Here is a 22,061-nt window from a genome sequence, read left to right on the forward strand (position 1 = left end):
AAGCTTGTTTGGAAGTGGTGCTAATTAGCTCTGTGTCCCACATTGAGGGAGCCATGAGATGCCCCTTGCTCGGGGGAGGGAAGGGATATCTTCCATCTATGTGTAATCTCCTACTGTTGCTATTTAGAGGCCTAAAAATATACTGGATTCTGCTTCAAAAAGATTGAATGTATGTTACTGTAGGAGCAGCGTTTGAGGTAGTTTATGCAAGAAAATAGCTGCTATATAAAAATACCTATGGAAGTAGAGAGTATATCCTTGGCATGCCTTTGAGACAAATTAATTTGTTTTCTACACAAGTGAATACCGTTTTTCTTCAATTCTCATAGAAGCTCAGCAATAAGCCTTGAGCACAGAATACGTTCTTTATCTTGTGTGATTTGTGTGTATTTGTCTTTTAAATCTGTTTAACAAAGTAGTGCGACAAATTTGGGATTAGCGACATGCTAGTTAGCTTTGCTGAAGGAGGCTGGGTCAGAGAAATGGGGAAATTCACGTTTTTTGCATTAGGTATGATGAGCTGGCACAAAGATACAACCGTTTTCAAACAGCTCCTGACCTCGTGGGTACAAGGAAGTTGTGATCCAGCTGTAGCAGTATAAATTTGGCAAAGAAAAATAAGCACGGGTTTTGTGCAGATTTGTATATTGTCAGTCAAATATTCTCAGCTCATGGGCTTTCCTTTTACCTCGTTCTCAAATTTAAAAATAATGTTGATTTAGTGCCAAGTGTCTGTTGTTGTACCTGCCTGTTTGTATTTTAGTGCTCTTTACTGCTTTTAGTGTGTGTTTGTTTGTTTTTCCTCTGGATCCAATCTGACACTTACATTATTGAGGGCTGTTAATACCTGCTTAAATCAGGTATTGCTCACAAAAGTTTCTGATACACTATTAAATGAGTTTTAAATGTTGGTAATACAAAGTCTGGACTGTAAAATCTTACTTTTAATCTAGGCTTATTTGGTTAGGCTATGCTAAATCCATTATTAAAAATACTGGAGCTTTTTTGTTTTTATTATTTTCATTTCGGATCAAATCTCTTTGAACCATGGAGACACGCACCTGTGCTCATTTTAATCCCTGTGTAGTTTTCATCAATTATCACAGCAGGAAAGAAGAAAATCAAATTGTAAAATGCTTTTGAAAAGTAAATACATTCAACCTGGGGTTCAAGTTTCTATTTTAATCGAGTATCTTCTGTATTCATGCTTTTACGCAAAGCTGGGTAAGGGAGGGGTGAGAAAAGCCTTTTATGTTTTCATTGTGAAGTATCTGTTTTGAAGTGCTTTTGGTATAATACGGGTATAATGTTAGTGTTTGTAGAGGAGGACAGTTGTGTGTTTGTGTATACAGATTTTTTTTTTTAAGCTAGTAGAAAATCTAGGTCAAGAGATTTCATTCTTATTAATAAGTCAAGGCTTTATTCAACAAAAATCTTCCTTCATGGCTAGGAAGCTTCCTGATTTGAGAAGCAGTGGTGGGGGAGGAACTGCTGCACCAAAACATCAACAGGAGCTTTTAATTTCTATCAGTTTTAAAACATTCATCTTCCTTTCATACATTTTCTGATAACAACCCTGAAAGCTCACGGGGGCATGCTTTTCCCTTCTGCTCTAGCGCTGATGTTGGGCTGAGAAACGCAGGTAAACCCTTCCATTGTGGTGTGCATCAGGGAGCTGGGGACCCTTGGTGTTTCCCCACCACCACCATATGAGGAACCATCCTCTCCTCCTGTAGGCCCTGCCCTATGGCCACCTCCTGACCACCTCCTAGCCACTGGAGAAGACCAGTGCCCCACAGGCAGCCATCAGCAGCTTCACCTCTGGCCACCTGACATGGCGGCAGCGGTCTGGTCTTACCTCAGCAAACTCTGGGGTCTGCCCTTTATTATAATTATAATATTTTTAATAAAACTTTTCAGTCTGGAAGCAGATGTAAAATTGCCTTTTGTCCATGGCCGTGCTGGCCAAAATGTGTAGGTAATCAAATTAAGCAAATTCCCCCCCAAAACAAATCTTGTTATGTTGCTAAAATAAACTCTGGCCATGGGCCTGAGTATTTTTTTTCGGTGAAAACATTCACGTCAGCAAAATAAGTAAATGAGAAAGCTTGCCAACTTAATATCTTGCCATGAATTAAACTGGGAGTTGTAAAACACTAAATCTCCTCTGTGGCCGTGTCTGGCTTTCCAGCCCCTCTGGCTTGCCAGTTGGTGACCTGTTAGTTCAGCTGGGGCTTGTCCCATAGTCCTGCTCCTTGTGCTCTGTGGTGCCTGTGCCTGGTGTCACTTTTCTGGGTTGTCATGAGTTGTCATCAGCCTTGGGGCTCCTCCAAAAGCCCCTCACCATGCTGTCCTGCCTCCAGGCAGTCTTCTGTATTAGGGGTGTAAAAAAGATCTCAGGGAAAACAGTTGTTCTGAAGCCCTCAATTTTCCTTAAAGCTTCTGGTTTGCCTTAGAACCAAAAGGAAAGGTAGTTAAATTAGGGTAATTAATCATGGGACAGCTTACGAAGGGGATGTAATGAATTTTCTGCCAATTTGCAAGTTCTGTAAATCAAGATAAGAGGCTTCTCTAAAATGCACTGTTTATAAGCTGTGGCTGCTGTGCTTGACAAAAGAATTAAGTTAGATGCCATCTGTGTTGGCCTCTTGAAGTTGTTTCTGGAGTCAGACTTCAGATGTCAAGGTTTGGAGAGCTAGTCTGTATTTCCATATGCAGCATGGTATAAAGGAGTACAATTCTGAGAGAGGAAAGGTCACTAAGTTAACAAGTTTGTGTTCAAGACTCCTATTGCATTGTCCTTTTCTACTTTTCTTGCCCAAGATAGTGTGGATGTGGGAGGAGGGCACTGTGCCTGCGCATCTGCTGCTGCAGAAACTGTCAACAATACGTATCTGCCCCAAAAACTTGGTTTTGCGCTGACAAAAGCCAAGATGTAATATTTACCACTTTCAGGGGATTTTCAGATCTTCAAACGTGTGGAGTTGCAGGTCCAAACTTTCCCAAAATGAGAAGTGCAGAAGCCTTACACGTAATAGTCAGCCTGTATGACTAATATAATTGCATCTTCTTGAATAACTGCTGTAGATGTGAGGCAAACTTTGAAGCGAGTCAGTTGACACCCACACAGGATTAAATTATAACATCCCGAATAAATTGCTGTGCAGCGTAAGTGCTAAAGTAGCGTCAATACAAAGAAAGCTTGTTCCCAACAGTCCCTCTTATGTTGAATATCACTTGAAACTTCCCGGGTTAAAAGTGAATTTGCATAGTTACATTTGCATGTAGGGTGAGCAAACTTTGAGATTATTAAAACTGGGAGCACAGGAGAGAAAAATGTCAAATGTATTTTAAGTATATATCAAATTCTGTTCATATGCCATATATTTTACTGTGACATCTATAGTTAGTGACCAAATGGTGACTTTTAGCTTACTATTTTTTATTGAAAGAAATTAAATAAAATAATCATTCTCTATTTCCTGGGAAGATCTGTCTTGATTACATCATGTGAAACCCTGCAGTAGGATCTAAGCAGGCCTATATCCTCCTAACTCATCCTTTTTTTTCCTAACACGCAAACATAAATTGGAACTGAAATGCATCATTTGTACAGTGTGAAAATGTAGCAGTAGAAATGGTAACGCTGCCATAAAGATCAAGGTAGAACTCACCTTAGATGATGTAATTTTTCAAAAAAAGATTGTTCCTTTTGTCTTCAGTGCTTTTGACAATTTTGTATTGTATGCAAACTCCTTAGAAGCTTCTTATATTTGAGCTTGTGAATGTTCAAATTCAATGTTTAGGGTTTAATACTTGTTTGGGTGCCTGTCTTTGTAGTTCAATTTATACAGAATTTTCTGCAGGAACATCAGTGTATCTGGTGTAATAAATGTTACTGAGTTTTACGGGGATGAGGCCATAATGACATTTTTTTAGTCTGGTGGAATCATCAAAATAGGTGTTGTCAGCTTAAAATAATCAACCTCCAGCTGCTCCCATTGTTAGGAGATATAATTGCCTCCAGTGAAAAATACATATTTTGATGTACGAAAATGTGTGTATTTTTGAAGATGTTTATATCTCAGATGATCAGCATTATTTTCTCAGCCGTGAGATCATCTGAAATGAGATAAACCAGTACAGCTGTCAGTGGAGGGGGCCTTCTTGATCCATCTTTACTATTTAAAAAGGAGTTGCTAGGTAATTGAAGAATGAGTGACAGTGCAGGATGAGCTCTCAGTTACCCTCTGGCTTTGGGGTGAAAGAGAGACCTTGCCTTAATGGGCCATGGTACGGCATCTTCCCTCATGTCTGTCTTGTTCCCCTCTGTCTTCTGTTGTGAAATATCGGAGTAGAGGTCTTGTGAACTACTGCATCTACTTTGTTCTACTTATTAGTGATGAAGTCTGTCTACTTTATGAACTTTGTTCTATTTTAAAAGCTTTTTATAAACGTTATATGCTCTGTCCAAATAAAAATATCGTATCGTCTGAAGCTTAAACTAATGAGTTACCAAACTGAGTGAGAATACAAGCCTTTTAAGCTTCACTCCTGATTTGACACTCAACAAAAAAAAAAAGTGGCCTAAAGCAAGGTCACGCTGCTGATGATAGAGGCATTGTGCCACTATTGCCTCTTCTATGCCTTTCTATAGTGACCTGATAGATGGCTGATAAATGTTTTAAAAAAGAAGCAGTGAGGGCTGAAGTCCTCAGAAAGGAACCTGATTCCGAATACTGATTTATACCTCTCCGAGCGTTAGCAGGTTTGGCTGCTTGCCCCTTGCCTGCATTTGCCAGCTTCCCGTTACTTCGAGCGCAGCAGTTGCCTGGATCTGTTCGCTCTTCGATATGGAAGTGCTGTAGCACTGCTACCCAAAATTTCAGTGCAGTAACTTGTATTTTCATCTAAACCTTTTAACCAATAACTGGATTTTGATGGCTGGTTTTAAAAAAAGGAAAACAATCGTGGTATCTTAAATGTTTTTACTTGTGTAAACAGCAGTGCTTCCAATGGTCTGTTTCTAAGCTAGAATTCAATCCACGTTAGAAGTTGGTTCCTTCTCTGCTTTTCAAAACTGTGGCATGCAGCATAAAAAGATTATCATTAAATGCCTCTAACAAAGTTTGACTCTGCAGAGCCGACAACTTGTATGTAATTCCTGCCTACGTGAACATCAACAAGGTTGTCCCAAGGATGGACCCCACTGCCTAAGGGTGGGCTGCACTGCTGAGGTGCAGGAAGAAAGGCTTTTGGTTAAAATATCCTGTGTCCATGGGTTGCTGGGGGTGGTGCAAGGATTCCTTCTGCTACCCAATTAAAATAGGATCACCAGTATCCTATATCCAGTACCCTTTTTTCCTTCAAGTTGTGATACCGTTTTATTGTTCCTGTTGGTGATGGTGGTGAAGTATTGAAATGGTCATGAAGAGAGGCATTACACTGCCTTTGTAGCCCAGCATTTGCATGTTTAACCCTGTGGCCTGACCCAAAGTTGAAATGTTGCATATGTTCTTATTTCTAGCAGGATGGACTGTGCCCTTTTTGAAGCCTAGCATTAGTATTTTCTTGTCATGGTCAGTATATCTGTTTCATGTTGTCTAGTACTAACACTTAATCTGTTGACTGACGTGAAGTCCAAAACCAAGTTCACCCATCTGTATCCTTTCCTCCTCCAGCTGTAAAACATCCAAAGAGAAACAATTACAGTTGAATAACCAGGAACCAGCTTATTCAGGTTGTACTGGTTGTGATGCACTGCAAGGGAGATGCATGGTTTCGGTGTAATGCATGGTAAGCAAGTGGCTGTCCTCAAGGGCATATAAATCAAACTAAGTTCTTGCCATTTTTGAGTTTTAATAACTTACTGATGAAAATTTCTTAACTGGAAATGTGTGTGTTAGATGTGTGGGCTTGAGAGACTGTCAGGCCAGAGGAAAATTTGCCTTTCCAGGCTATAAAGTTCGTCTATATTTCATTTGTGCTTAATGAACAGATGAATTGATGACTGCTTCCCTCAGGTGATTCCCTTTGCCAATTGTTTCATTTTTCTTCTGAAGTGCGTAATTGTTTTTTGTGTTTTCCTTTTTTTTGGACCCCTGTGTTTGTAAATGTCTCATTAATTATTTGTACTTACAATGCAAACTTGAGAACTAGAGTGAATCCAATTTTTGTGCAAGCAAAGGTGTGAAACTGCTGCACAATGTGTGCATGGCTCACTGTTTAGTAACTTTCCTACACTTGGATACTTACTGCCTTCCCGTAGTTTTGACAGAAGTGCTGTGGTGCTTCTGGTCATTCAGGTATACTGGAAAGCCACCCTGGCAGCTTGCTGGCATCGTTCCCTGGCAAAATTGTTAGGGCAAGTTTTACTACAGCATCTAACTCTGACCTCAAAACCTGAGAGCTGTATTGATCTGATCATTTAATGGTGTTGGGTGTCACTGTTACTGTTCTGAATATGGGTCATTATCCCTTGGTGATACACAAGGGAGAACTAATGCATCTTGAATGGTTCAGTACCGGGATACAAGGCTTGGGGCTTCGATGTCACCTGCGCAGCTTGTCTTATGTGGATATAGCAAGATGGGGAATATGAGAGGCCACAGCCAATTTGTTTTAAGTTTGCATAAAAACCCTACTTCCCCAAACACGGCTGGATTTGCAACAAGAATTATCGTGAGTCCAAATCTGTTGAAGGCACTGAATTATGTTTGCCTAACTTTGATGTTGTAAAGACTTCTGAAAGTGTCCATGCCTTCCAGAGTGTCTGTCTTAAAATTATAATGGTGTCACTGTTGAAAATCAGAGAGAGATGTTACAATTATCAGGTCTAAAAACCTTTCTTGTTCTTAGTTTATGCTTTTAGTTTCATGCTTTTTCTTATGCTTATTAGAGTTCTAACTTTACCCAGTAAGTGCTACTAATTTTTGAAAAGCTTTTTTTTTGTGTGCGTGTGAGAATGCAAACAGGATAGTGTAGTGTATCTGATTCCCACTTCAGCTGCATATAATTATTCCCCATGTATTTTTTCATGACTGTCTTGTCTTAAGATTTCACTCAAATAACAGGCAAAGATGGTGATGGCATATGGTTGCCTGCAAAGTCTGTCCTAAAGTCAAACAAATTACTTAGCTTGCATCTTATGAGCTAAAAAGTGGTTTTGCTTTCATAGGGACTATGAAAAATGAATAAAGCTAAATTGAAAACTTGGAAAAAAAAAAAAAAAAAAAGTGTTTCCTAAAGCAGTGTATGCCATGTGCTGTTGGACATCCAGCACAGTCAGTGAAATATAGATCACCCCTCCCATTCTTCTATTTACGTAAAATTGAAGATAGTTCAGAATTTGGTTTATTTCAGGTTTTAGACCCAGACTATTATTAAGAAACCTTTATGTTTTGGCCATAACTCCTTAAGGTAGTGTATGGTCCCAGAATGATCGATAAAGACTCAAGAGGGTGTGCTGTTTTTTATAGGCAGAAATTGCCGGGGCTGTGTCCAAGTCTCAAACCATTTTCAAGACCCCTGAAGTCATGAATCTCATTGGCATACATATTAGTATCTCTGAAAGAGTAACTCTAATTACTTTAATGTTGCAGCTGTATTATCCTTTGTAGGAGTGCAATTTAGGAGTGTTTTTTTTTTTTTAATTACTGTAGAAGTCAACAGAAACTCTTGGGAAGGATCTCTTCTTTTGCCTTAATTTCAACTTCAGATTTGTATTGTATTTCACCTCCTTCCTTTGAATTCTTAGCTTGCCCATAGTCACCAAACCAAGACCATTCATAAGCATGCAGGCTTTCTTCTTGAGACTCTTGGCTAGAGGTGAATATTCAGAGGCTGAAAACAGTAGGAGACTGTACATTGGCATATAAGCTCAGTTCATATATTCACAGTTGTGTGTTTTTATTTCGTGCCTCTTGAATTGTTTGTGTGTTTGGCTTGGGAGGAGTATTTTCAACCAGCTGCTGCTTATCAGTGAAGTTTCTTGGAGGAATGATTCACCAGGACAGTTGTGTCCACCCTCTTTGGTACTTGCCTGCCCTAGCTGCTTGTTTTACCATACCCAAGCCTGCTTGTATTTTTTTCTTGTTGATTTGCTCAGTTTGAGTCACAGGATGGAAACCCTCCAGTTCCATCCAGCCCTGCATGGATGCTTTGCTCCAGTGTTGTAACCTCCCTGCAAGTAATGTGCTCTGCCACGTTTTTCCATTGCTATCCAAGGCAATTTCTTCCTCAAGAGACACTACATCTCTTCTTACTCATTTGGAGTTGGGTTTTGCTGGGCAGCCCACTAATGCCTAAGAACCTTGATTACTTCTATTATAAAGGCTATACTTATTTTCATTCGTTTTTTAATTCTAGGAGGAGAAAACACCCTGCAGGACCAGGTAACACCCTGGCCAGAAAACCTGTTTTTCTGTGTGCTTTTTTTCTTCTATTAAATTTTCATGACTGTTCATGAGTCATTCCAGGAAAATGCTAGACTTCTCATTAAAAAGTTCTTAGAATAAATGTGTATTTTATCCTTTAACTTCATAAGAAATTAACTTTAAAAGAAGTCCAGGGAGGAAGGCTGGAAGGTCAGAAGCTCTGAGTTTTGTTAGCAAACATATGACTGCATTAAGGCCTCTGTTCTGTTTTGTTTTACTGATAAATGGTGCAACTGGACATGCTGATTGTAAAATGACAGCTTGTCTATACCCGACGCATGCATTTCCACACACATGGGATGCTTAATCCGTAACTGTAAATCCTGAATGAAACCCTGTTGTAAGACTAGAAAAGGGAGTATCTGAGAATGTGGGTAGGAAACGAACGTAAGTTAAACTAAATTCTGCTTTTTGTCTGGCCTTCGCTTATATCTGTTTTTCAAATGTGCATACATACACACCAGCAAATGAAAAATTAGTGTGCTGGACTTGGTAATCTGCTTCTCACTGAAGCTTCCTGACAGTATAATTAACATTTAGGAGATTAATGGACCTCCTGTTTCTGTGAGTGCACTCTAACTTCCCCTGACAGTACATAGTGGCTGCGCTGATCTAGCCTTCTAGTGAGATGCTTGCAGCTACAAGCATAGTGGTCGTGAAACTGTTAGACCTGTGAAGAAGTTTCTACCTTCCAGTTGATGCAACTCTTGCTCCAGAAAATCAGCAGTATTTTGGGACAGATTTTCTATGGAGAGGAGAGTAAAGCTTTTGGATTGTGTGTGTCTTACTTTGGGATGAAATTTACCATCCTTACCATCAATGAGGTGAATTTTTCCAGCTGTGTATAAAGACAGAAAATACGAAAGGCAAGTTTCCCAGCTCAGATGTGAAACCTCCTGCGTCCAAGATGTTTCTGCGTGTATTTGCCAGCATAGGTAGTCTAGAGCAATACCATGTTACTGTGGGAAGTACAAACAAGTTAGCATCACTTACGGAAAGCCTGACTTCTCATTCCTCTGGACTTCTTCAGTTTGATTCCTCCATCTTTTTGGTGGTTTAATGCTATATATAGGTGAGCATATCACAGTTTTGTGATGTTATTTTTTTTCATGAAAATGTGCCTGTCTCCAGGAACAGAAATTGCCAGAATTAGTGGATGTGGCCCCTTCCTAACTAAGCTCTGCTAATTAAGGTTTCTGAAAATTATGTTCAGTAAATTGACTACACCTTCTGATTTATGTTTGATCTGAGCTTTTTATCCAAAACCTTTAGAGATGTAGAGAGTAGTGACTCAGCACTCCTGCCTGTGAAAACTTAGAATATATGGTAAACAGACTGAATCTTTCTGGCATAAAACCCGCTGGCAAATGTTTCCTTGTTTCTAGTTATAGGTATGGCTGAGGTCTCCTCTACTTCATCTGCATTGTTAAATAATGATATTCTCCTAAGGATCTGTGTTCTGTTTGGGTGCAGAAACCATTGATACCGCTTTTGGCATAGGAAGTATATCTGATTCATCTGAGTAGCTGGATACTTCTAGCTGCCTCGTTTCAGTTTCCCGACTTCACTTTCTCCCCAGTGACAGCGATTAAGGTAACGCCTCATCAAAGCATCAAGTTATCAAATGCTTAATCGCCTGCTGCTGAGTTCCTGTATCAACTTATTCTTTTGTTAAGAAATCCTACATTTTTTAAAGCCTTTAGTTTGGATTATGGAAACCTCAGGGTAGACTCGAGTGAGGTTTGAAGGTTTAAGTAGGTGCCTTTGGGATTGTTCGAATAAGAAGTCCATTCATTCATTCACAGATCCTTCTGAATTAGGTTTGGCTTCTCTTCTTGAGACGTGTATTTTTGTAAGTACTAAAACTTTGATTTCATACTTAGCGAGAGAATGAAAGAAGAGAGGAACATAGCAAATGAGGTTGAAAATTCTTTTTAGAAAGGAAGTCCAAAAACTTGTTGATATTGGACAGTGAAGCAGGAAACAGCATGTGTCATGAAAGGCTCCAGCTTGTTGGCTGAAGGCTGAAACTTGAGATGCAGTCTATAAATACAAAACAAATTTCATAAAAATATTCCATAGTGCAGTTCTGAGGATCTCAGAAGCTGTTGACTGATAACTGTGGAGATACTTTGCAAATTTATCAGTGCATGCACTCATAGCATACCTCATTCTTGAAAAAAAATAAAAATATATATATATATATATATATTAAACTCCAAGATGTGTATTTCCTGCAGGAGGCTAACATTACCAGCAACAGATGTAAACTGGGAGCTGCAACCCATATTCGTTGCAGACTCTAACACAGAGACCATCACTTGCCAGAGAAGCAGAAAGCAAGGAGCTCTGCCTTCAGCAGGGCAGAAATGGGGGAATTGATCTGTGAAGCTATTTCTCTACACAACAATACAAACATTTTTTTTCTGTGAAATTTTGTCAGGGTTTTCTTTTAAGCAGTGTCTCCTAGGGATTTTGGAGGTGTCTTCTGTCCTGCCAAGACCACTTGGTAGGTGTAATAGCTGTCACTTGACTTGGAGGTAAGAGCAAGTGTACATGAACTTGCTGGAGTCGTTGGTCAAGAAGTCAGGACACACGGCTGGAACAGATTCACTACCTGTGAAAGTAAGGCTGTGCTCCCTTTTTTTCTTCCCCTCTTTCTTCACCATAAGTCAAGTATGAACTTGTATGGATAATTGACTATGAGTTGCTCTGTCCTTTTCCCTGCGAAGTTGCTTCAGTTTGGGGACTGTACAGTGTCAGTTCAGAACTATTGCTTGAAATACGGTAGCTTGAACTATCAGAATAATTTGTAATAATAAAATAGGAGTGTGTTTTTAATAATCTTTATTTTGGATTTGTTGGACTAGACAAGGTTGGGAAACTCCCCCCACACACACACCATCTCTTTTAAGATCTTAAAATGCATTTATTTTTTCTTCTTTTACCAAATACTAGAATAACAATCCTACAGCAGCCCCACAGTAACTGAGTATCCATAATGATGCTCATGCCTTCATGTTTGTCTTGTTATTTCTTCTAATTTATGAGCACTTCCAGAAGGTACCCATCTGTCCCTGAATTCCCTTTGTTTTCGCTCAGTTCTATTGTAGTGCTGTTTCGATGGCAGCAAATCTTCAAGGCAAATTGTGCTAGGTCCCATCCACCTGCCCAACAGAGATGCTTGCAAGCAAATGAACCCCTTTTCTTTGGTGTACGAATATCAAGACCCAAACTCAGGCAGATTTCCCAAATACGGGGGTTGGGAAACATGAAGTAATTGACTAGCAAATACTGCTGCTTCTTTTGAGTGTTGACTGTGAGACAACTGTTTCTTTGGATTTGTGCTTAAATAGTTTCTACAAATATTTCTGACATTTTTAGGAAAGGAATTCGTTGCTTCATCGTAACTGCAGCCTGATTGCAGGCCTGTTGCTGTGAATACCAGTGCTTGGAAAATTAACGTCATTTGGAGAAGCTCTGAGATACTTGATTAAAAGAAGCTGCTGTGCCATCTGCTGTGCCAGTAAAGGTGCTTGAGCACATAACCGTGAAATAAAGCCAAACTCCAGAAAACTCAGGTGCTTCAGTGCTTCTTTTTAAAGTGTGTTACAGTTCGAGCTGGTCTTACCTCAAGTGGCGTGTTGAGGAAAAAGAACATAAACCTAAACAGAGATTTAGGTCATATCCTGTACCTTTTAAATTTTGTATGTCTGTTTTGCATATAAGAAACAGCTTTTAATAAACATTCATTTGAGGAAGGCAGTCTGTTATTCTTGTGTGATGATGGAGATGGAGGACTTTGGTGTTTTTTTTTTCTGAGTGAAATAAAATGTGTGGGAGTATGTTCCACTCAGCTGGGTGGAAGTCGTGGACAAGGAGGTAAGGTGGTGGGCAGGCTGGATTTCTTGCCTGCAGCTGCACAGCGCTCAGCAATTCCCCCGAGAAGATGTCTCACCACTTGTGCTCATTGCTCTGAACCACTCCTGAAGCATGTCTCTGAGCAGTTCCAGTGTGGGAAAATCATGGCATGAGACGCTGAGAATTTATACCTGCCCGTAGGTTGTCTGTTACAATTGCAGGGCTTGGAGATTCTGCTGCTGGGACTTAGAAATGAGAGGGAACATCTGCAGCTGGCTGCATGCCCATCCAGTATCCCTAGCCACCCCTTTGCAGCCTTCTCCCTACCCCCAGGCTCCCCAAAAAAAGGAAAGAAAAAAAAAACCAACAAATTGTATACTTCTAATTTCCAGAGTTTATGCCTTTGTTGTTTAAGCCAGTAGATTGAACCTAATAGGAGGCTCATTGGCTGCCCTAAAACCGGCGTTGGTGACATGATGTTGATGATGAAGCTAAAAGCCTTCCTTCCCTGTTGCTGTGTCGCCAGGCACTGCTGCAAGGAGCCGCCGGGAGCTCCAGGGTGAAGAAACCTGCCTCCCCTGGGAGACCTGCTAAAGGTGAAGACCTCCAAGCAGACCAGGCAGATTTAGCAGGAGCTCAGAAATTTTGCATCAAGGTAAAGAGATTCATTTTTCAAGCAAACTGAAGTGGCTGATATTTGCAAGAAATGGTATTTTTTTTCCCCCTCCTTACTAAATAAGCACACCAATGCATCTCTGAGCATTTTCCTTCCTGTGTGGATTGCTGCTTGCTACTTGGTACATATGTTGTCATAGCAAATGCTGTGGGGTGGTGGAAACAACAACATAGTACACTGTAGGTTAGAAACAGAAATAATTCCTTGTAATATTAGTAGAAAGATGTATCTGTGGTTTGATGTTGACAAAGGAACAGACTTCCAGAGCTCTACAGTGTGCTCAGTTTTTAGAAATGTATCCCTCTTTAATTGCTGCATTTGGAACTTAACTTTGAGTGGCCACAAAAATATGGAAGCACTTTCAGATGTCTCTAGCAACAGCAGAAGAACGAGGTTTGCATGTGATGAATTTCTGTTTACCAGCACTATACTTATTTCTTCATTTGGTCATCTAGAATGCATTCTTGCTTGTAAAGGGCAAAATGCTTATGGGCAAAGACAAAATGTGACCACAAGAACTTGGTTGAACCTACAGACAGTAGTAGAGATACAGGCACTTTAGGGCATTTTACTAAGTTATGGTTCTATTAAATAGCCAGGATCTTGAATGTGGGGGAGATACGTGCATAGTCTTTTCTTTATACTGATGAGATGAATTGAACTCTATGTAGAAGATTGTTTGAAAAAAAAAAAAAAAAGGCAGTAGGAACATTATCACAGAATTCCTCAAAATTAAATGTAGGTCTTTCTAAAGGTCTTCCAACTTCTGCAGTTTTAAAATAGGTTATGCAAGGTGTTAACTTCATAGTTGGAAGGTTCCATAAATGAGTATTCCTTGATTCATTTGAGAAGAATTGCAGATTTCTCTTGTTAATCCTTTATTGATCTTTTTCTGAATTCGGGCTCTGAACTAGACCAAAGTTCATCATCCTAACATTAATGGAATAAAACCAAACTCAGCGTGAGTTTTCCCATTGGTACAACCAGCATTTCACCCCATAACCTTCCCTCATGAGATACGTTGTACATGCCTGGCAGTAAGACCACCAAGCTTGGTGAGGCCAGCTGAGCCCTTCCTTAAGCCATTCCATTTCTCACTGCTTCTCACGGTGTTGAGTTCAATTTCACTGAGTTTCTTCAGTCTACCAGCAAGGTCATTTTCTACAACTGAAGATATTGTATTGAAACCTTGACAGAAAAGAGAAAAAACAATGATAACTATACATTGTTGGTTTTTTTGCCCTCCCATTTGAAATCAAACCTGAAATATTTATCTCCTTAATGTTTCCCTTTGTTACATTTACTGTAGGACTACATGAAACAATAAAAGCAGAGATAACCATAAACTAAAAGAGAAAGGCAGTGTTTCTTCTGAATGTTATGTAAAAAGTGCATTTTTGCACATTGGAGAGCGTAAGGACTCACGGAAGGTACTTGCATAATGGTATGGGTGCATGAGTGTACTTAAGCGGGGTGGTGGTGGTGATGATTCATGCACAGAAGTGTAAAGTGCTGTAAGCTCCTGGTGATGCACAGCTTATGGATTGAAATGCAGCCTTGAAGGCTGTTACTACCTCCAGCGAATCAGTTTGTTCTTTCTGTCTCTCTTGTTTCCCTTTGTTGGAGGGGTGTGTTGCTAACCAGAAACACATGATAGGAGATAGCCAAATGTTCTGGTGAAAATCAAGGGCACTTTCTAGCTGGGAAGATTTTCTTTTTCCCCTGTTTTTTTTTCATTGATGCAGCTGTTGGTGTAAATTATATGAATAATTGATCAAGGAGTTCTTGTTACCTCAAGTAATATTATGCTTATTTCTTTTCAGAACTGTGTTACCCTTTGTTACACTACAGCACTGCTGTTTTTTCCTCCAAGTTTTCCTCTGCTCCCACCCCTTTGTTCTCCCCCCTCTCCTCTCTTCTCTGCAAGAACATGTTGTTTTTCTTTCAGCGTGCTCCATGATTTACTGGGAAGCGGATTCTCCTTTTTAATCGACAACAACATATTTTAAAATAATCCATGGCCCTGGGAACCGTGCAGCATACACATCTGGTTTCACATAAGCATGAATTGCTGGCTTTACAAACGTGAAACATGTAGTCCTTGCCGCAGAGCTAGCTCAAGTGTTCCGTAACTTGAGACCGTATCCGAAATAAAAACAAAATTGTATAGCTTCTTTACCATACTAATGGAAAACATTTAATTTACTTCTTAAAGCCAACCAAGAGGATGACGCAATGCTGTTCCAGCAGATTTATGGTGCCTTTCCTTCTGTAGAAATCAATACAGCTTGAAGGTGCTGTTATGGGAGCTGGCTAGTTGACTGCAATCCAGCTGCATTTGAATGTAAACTTCTGTACCGCAAACCAAAACTGATGATTTTGATTTATTCAGGCATCGCTGTATCTCTGAGATATTACGGCGTTGGATTTTATTCGTAGCTTTTTCTCTGATTTACTGCCATTAACGCTAGATTGGAATTTCAAAATAGCAAATTCAGTCTGCTTATGATTTTTTTTTGAGTTGTTTGGTTATTTTTTGCATTTCCTGAATCAAAGTACAGCTCTGTGTATATGCAATGTGTGCCAATGTGTGCCTGTCTGTGGGGCCTTTTTCCACACAAAAAAGGCAAAACCAAAAAGCAGACCTTCATTCAAATGAAGTGTTAAGGGGTAGCATAATTTTCCACTTAGTACAGAAGAAGCTCTGATCATTAAATGCATTTTTTTTTTCTGCCAGAGGAGGCAAAATGCAACACTGTTGTTTTGGCTCAGTCCAAAAATGTTCTTACAATAGACTTTTTTTTTCCCCGAAGAAGTGAAACAAGCAGTGCAGATTTTCATAGTAAACAACTTTTATGCCTTTATTTTCTTTTCTGTTCCCCTCTGCCCTCACTGATTCTGCTTGGACTTTAAATAAACTCTGTCCTATAAGAGGTAGTTGATGTTTTCCCTCATTTTCTTCCCCAGTGGGGTTTCAGTCTTGTTTAAGCATTTTACTTCAGGCAGAAATTCTCTTCTAAAATAGCCTTTAGGACAGGATCCCTGACAGTGCTTTTTTCCCCTAGTGGTGTGTGCATTACATATGGAAGGCCCTTACTGGTGGTCCCTGTGGTCGTGGTAACTACCAGAAGGAGAATCATGACTAGATACTTGTTTCCTGAGTACTTTTTGTTCGTTTGCTTGTTGCTAATTCCATTTCTCTAGCAACTGGCTAGTAATTGAACCAGGCTTCAATTCTCTCATCATTTTTCTCTCCCATATACTTACCAGTCTCATGGTGAGTAAATAGCATGAGGCGACGCTGTAGAGGAATTGAACCAGGTGATTTATGTAGACCTTCCCTAGAGCAGCTAAAAATGACAGGTAAGCTTGCGGTCTGGCTCAGGGTGCATGGTAGTGAAGAGGAAGATGGGGATTGGAATTGTACAAGAGCCTTGGGCTGAGTTTCTTGGAATTTATTTATATTTTTCTTGAGAAGATGGAGAATGTGATAATGAATGCAATTAAGATGGACAGCACTGTTGATGATAGTTGTTTTTTTTCTTTGAAAAGACTACCACATGAGACTTAGAAGTACATAAATCCTTAAAACTTATCAATTGGATTATGCTTATCTAGAGGAAATGGTGAAAACATCAGATATATAGGCCTGAATTTCAGTACAGTTTTAAACAGTCATGTAAATTTTTGAAAAACAGAACAGTTCTGGTATAAATACTGAATTTTTAAGATGTATTGAATGCATCTTTTGCTATGAAATAGTTTTTTGAAAGTAGTGTGGAGGAGCGTACAGAGACAGTGTGATTGTTATGTTTTGTATAAACATGAGGACAGCTTATATCCAGTATCTGCTTGCTTAGACATAATAAAGAGACTTTTGGATATCAGATATTACCAAGAAATTTTGAACAGCCTAAATTATTTTCTGAAAAGCTTCCTGAAGACCGACAAAATGCCTCAGTATTGGCCTTACTTAATCGCTGTGACAAAGCTGGGTCTTCAGTGTTTGTTCAGTCATAAATTTCTCCCTGGCTGCTCTTCTGCAAATTTTGTCTTGTGTTACAGAATATCAAATTACCAGGGATATTGCCCACCAAAACCCTTTAAAATAGTGTTATAAGGAGCAACACGTGAATCTTTAGAAGGAGGCATAATTCCCCCCACCTTTGCAAACAATCCTTTTATTTTTTCCCAGTATTTTCAACAAATTCTACTTAAAGTATCCATTTGCAACTGAAATGCAGTTGGCTTCAACAAGGAGGTTGACACATTTTGGCAGTATGTTTAGTCCATAGGTTTCCGGTTTAACTGTTCTAAAACTCTTGTTGACATGAAAGGTCTGTCATTTCGTTCTCGTTTTGCCTTTTCCCCTGTACTAACGCTGGCAGTCCAGGCTGAAATATGCCATAACACTTTTAAAGCTACACTTTGAATAAAGTTTACATTTACTGCAGCATATTTGCTTTGCTTGGTTACAGTAGTAGCGCTGTATTCCCATATAAAATGAAGTTGTTAAGGGGAAAAAAAAATAAAAAATGCTTATAGCATTTGCACTAAAGTTCATGGAGCATGAGATTAGCTCCGCTTAGGACTCTGGTACTTTGAAGGGATTAAAAAACCTTTTCAGAAATGAATAAATACAAAACATTCTCAGACTAGCAAAACAGTATGTAAGTGATGAGAAGAAAGGCAGTAATTATTATGTGGAGAATAATCTGAATTGAAATGCCATAGTGGAAGCCACTTTATAATCTTACCATCCTACATATGAATCGAAAAGCAGGCAAAAAGTACAGGGCATGACCTATAAAAATGGTAGTCTTTAAGCTGCTTTGAGTATGGAAGAAAGAATTTTTATCCAGCCTGAAATTTTGTTTTTTTCTCTGAAGTCAAACGTGAATCACTGTTCTTGCTGTTGATGTTGTCCTCGTGCTTCCAGCTCTGCCAAGCACAGCTATTGCTGCTTCATTGTAAGAGTGACTCCTACTCAACCTGAGTCCTCCTGCAAACAGAAAACTGTCTAGAGGATGCAGACCTGTTGTTAAGAAACTTAAATAAGATAAGGCTAATCCTATTGTATGCTTCCACTGTAGGAGCTAGTATAGAAACTTCCCTTTCCTTGTTATGGCCCCATACCATTGGCGATGTGCCTTATTGGATTTCTCCCCAGATTTTTTTTCGGAAATGTTGGCTTGGAAGACATTAATATTAATAGTGTTTCATGCAGTTGTGGATTATTGCCCTTCTGTGCCAATTTACAGACTTCCAGGAGGGAAAAAAAAATACTGTTGCTTTTTGTGGGTCAAAGAAGGTGAAAATACGTGTCCACCTAGTCTGTTTGGCAATGGCAAACTTATATTTCTGTGATGTGGGATGTTCCATTTTAACATGTTTTATATAAGTAGAGATACAGTAAAGATTAGAATCCTAAGTTCTTGTGATCTTTTCCTCAGCTCGTTTACAGTTTCAGAAGCAGAATTTCTGTGCATATAATACGAATTTCTGAATGCCTTGCTCTCTCCAAGCCTCATTTTGTTTAGAAAGGAAAATTATTTTGACACTCAACAAACTCCCTACCCCTGGTGTTTTTCAAAATTAGATGCATGAAGAGAATTTCTGGTTTCAGAATGAAGTTATTGTTTGAGGTCTCTAAACCTGCTTTAGCTTTCTTCAAACTTGCAGCATAATAGAAGATTTGTAGAGAGTTAGGGCATTACAGCACGTTCTTGAAATCAGTTTGTTTTGAAGAGGCATGCTTTTCCAGCTGTCCTAAAAATGAGTAACTTCTGTAAATAAATCCTAAGCAACATTTGTATGCATGTAAGTGAGTAATTAGCATTTGGTCTTCTTTTCTTTCTTCTAAGGAATCTAAAACTTTTCAAAGACCAGATAGTTATCAGTAGGTTTTGACTCACGGGGAAGAAGCTTTCTTGGGTCTAGATTAAGAGCAGAAACTTTTTGTTCTTTGATTAACAGCTAACTTGCCACATGGCCTTGGGCATGTCCTCTTGACTTGCTTGCACCAGTTTGTCATTGTATCCACTGCTGCAACGCCACCATAAACTAGTTTGAGAGCTTTGGAGTCAAAACAAAACGAAAAAAACATCGAAACTGTTCATTATTCTGAGTAATCTCAACTTCATTTGCTATGCACTTATTCCTATGGCAATGTAAACTGCAGTGGAAATACACAGTTTAGACCATAAAGAACTCCAACCAACAAAACAAAACCAGCTTGTGCAACGTGTATTGTAGTAATGTGGATTTGATTTAACATAGTTAAATTTTAGGGGTATCAGCCTGTACAACGATTGTGATGGAAATAAAGCTGTTTGGTTAAAAACAGGAGTGCTGTGACCAAAATAGTTAAAATAAGAGGGAAAGAAAAGATCCATCCTAAAATGAATACGTGGCAGTCTTACTTTGCCTGAGCTTTTAGCAGAAGATTTCCACTTGTGCTTTCTGCCAAGTTAATTAAATTTATGAAGAAAAGCTTGACTCCAACTGTTTGACTGTTAGTATCTTTTAACAAGGTTAATGTGGTGAAGGAGAACACTGATAAAAAGAAGCTGAAGTTTAAGAGTGGACCAACGCAAGAGGTCTTTGTGTTCCTGTGTAATGCGAAGACCGAGTGTCCTGTTGAGTTTATTGTTTTATGTTTTGTACTTACTTTTGCATGTGTGCCAGAACATGCTCAGGGAAGAGGCATAAACTTTTTTTTTTCCTTTTTTTCTTTCACGAATGCATTTATTTCCTGTCTAGAGTTGGAAAAGAGGAGCAACAAGAGGGGTTTTGTTAAATACAGCAAAATCTAATTACAGCTTGATTTAAAGCCACATTTACACAATGGCTGAGGGGTGAGTTCACTTCCACAAAAACAAACTCGTTGGCTTCCTACTGTGCATCGGGGAATGTGAAGGATGCGTGTCCTGGAGAGCAGCTGCCTCCCTCTGCTGGCTTGAGCTTTTCTTGCACTCTGTTGCAGCTATGCTACGTGATACAAAAATATGACTGTGCTCCTATGAGAGAGAATATTGAGGCATCAGTTCACTGTGTTTTACTCATTTTATTGATTATACTGCAGGCAACACGTTATATTATGCATTACATGTGTGACCAGGCTCTGTTTTCTGTGAGCAGTAAAAGTCTTGTTCCTCAAAATGGATGTCTGTTCCCTCCAGTCTGCATTTCAAACAGTTGTATCCCTGCTGATTGAAAGGAGAAATGTTGAATCATGTTTTCTTGGCAACATGGTTTTCATTTGCTGTGCACCTCTGAAGGGTGCAAGCTCTCCTCTTGGTTGTCTGCTGAAGTATTTCCACCGATTGTAGCAGAGTAGTTGGTGAAGTGGCTTTAAAATTTTGTTGGTTTTGTTTTTCAACTGTTCCTGGTTTAAATGTCTTGCTGTTATTTTAACTCTGTTTCTCTGAGAAAAAGATTGCCTATCTCCAGCTTACTGAAAGTTGAGCACGTATTGTGCTGTTCTCTTCCTGGGATAACCTTTACCCAAGACCTCCATCACAGACTGCATCATAACAGCAGCTTACACTCGTCTGAGACTGACATGCACATGATCTTCATTCCTTTCATATTTCCAGCAGATGAATGCTGGTTTTTAGCAGAGTTTTGTGAAAGTGCCTGACCTTGCACTTTATGCTACTGCGATTCCTTCCATTTTTGCTACTCTAACTCATGAGATTACGTGTTTTTTCTAGTGCAGTAGGTACTTCAGTCTTCCTCCGTCTTGATGATTCCTCGCAGCTTTGTGCCGTCAGAAAGTCTCATCAGTACACACTTTTAACTTACAGCAAGGCATTTTAAGAAAATAGGAAAAAAGACTGGGACCAGCATCATTTTGTTGATGTAGGAACTTTTTCTGTTCAAAATAATTTCTTGTCTTTTCTTTGTAGTAACTATTTTGGTCACACTTATAAATTGCTTCAGCTCTTCTCCCACTGTTGTATTAATCGTCTTCACCTGAACTGATAATTTCCTATGTGGCATCATGTGAAATGTTCTATTAGTATAGAGAAACATACTGCACTGACGTTATCTAGAAAAATCGGTGCTAAGGAAGGGTTCTGGTCTGGTAAAGCCCAATATATGTTTTACAAGTATATGTTGCAGTTTATCTTTCCAGTTTTTTATGTACCCTTAGTTATTTTTGCTGTCAAAATTGTTCTAAAACGTTATACATGAGGTGGGGATAAGGGGGGCATGCATTAGTATCAAAAATACCTATATGGTGGCCCTCAGGAGCAAAGCAGTTGTGCATTGAGGGAGGTGATGTTGACAGGAGCAGTAGAAGAAAAACATCTTGCATGAAAGAGGGGAGGTGATGGTAGAAAGTAGCTGACAGTGAGGCTGAGATTGCTTGGTAAAGGCAAGTTAGTGAGGGGTAGACTGGGGAACGCAGGTTGGTTGGTGCCTCAGAGTGTGGGGAAGGCCTTAGAGGAGGAAAACCAGGCTTTGGGTAAGAGGGGAGTGAGTGGATGACAGCAAGGAAGGAGGGACACACGAGAGTTATCAGGACAGAGCATTGCGGCGAGGTTGGTGGAGAAATGGAGCTAGAGAGTGAGCTGGGCTTGGACAGCCTGTGGAGGTAGAACAGTTGAAAGAGATGGGGTTCACTGAATTGCTGTTTTTGCAGCATGGTTAGTGTTGCAGAAACACCAGAAAAGAGGATGGGTATAGGGCTGTGGAGGGTTTATAAGAGAGCCCAGCAGGGCATTTCTGACAGGTGAAGAATGAGCCCAAATGGGCTGTCCTTTTTGGCAGCAGGTGGGCCAGCATACAAAGACAGGGAAAGTTGCAAGAAGCAGAGAGAAGGAAGGGACAAGATCTAATAAGATGTATCTTTCTTTCCCTGCTAGAATGATTTCCTTCAGCTTTTTTGTTTGGTGTCTGCCTATTTACCCTTGAAGGATTTCAGACCCAGCCATATTATTGTGCTGTGGGTCAACTATAATGTGGCCTGAGGTTGGTGATGGAAAAAGAAGAGTGTAAAGCTCACTGTGATACGGAGAAAGGTCAATGAATAGTATGAAAACATATCTCTATATATCTGTTATATAATCAGAGTCCTAAAA

General features: G+C 39.6%; 1 protein-coding gene across 4 annotated transcripts in view; it reads left to right on the forward strand.

Moving 5' to 3' along the window:
• FAM110B (family with sequence similarity 110 member B) overlaps positions 1–22,061 on the forward strand; it is a 108,163-nt gene that overhangs the window by 15,882 nt on the left and 70,220 nt on the right. For 2 of the 4 annotated variants that reach the window (XM_084509975.1, XM_084509973.1), the window contains exon 2: positions 12,823–12,951. The exons of 1 other annotated variant lie outside the window; for it this stretch is intronic. The gene's annotated coding sequence lies outside the window, so the exon portion shown is untranslated. Of the gene's footprint in view, positions 1–5,532; positions 5,580–5,681; positions 5,797–12,822; positions 12,952–22,061 lie in introns of those variants that run through there. One more of the 4 variants, XM_084509974.1, reaches the window with a different exon arrangement.

Source organism: Aythya ferina, assembly GCF_964211825.1.
Source record: "Aythya ferina genome assembly, chromosome: 2".
NCBI lineage: Eukaryota > Metazoa > Chordata > Aves > Anseriformes > Anatidae > Aythya > Aythya ferina.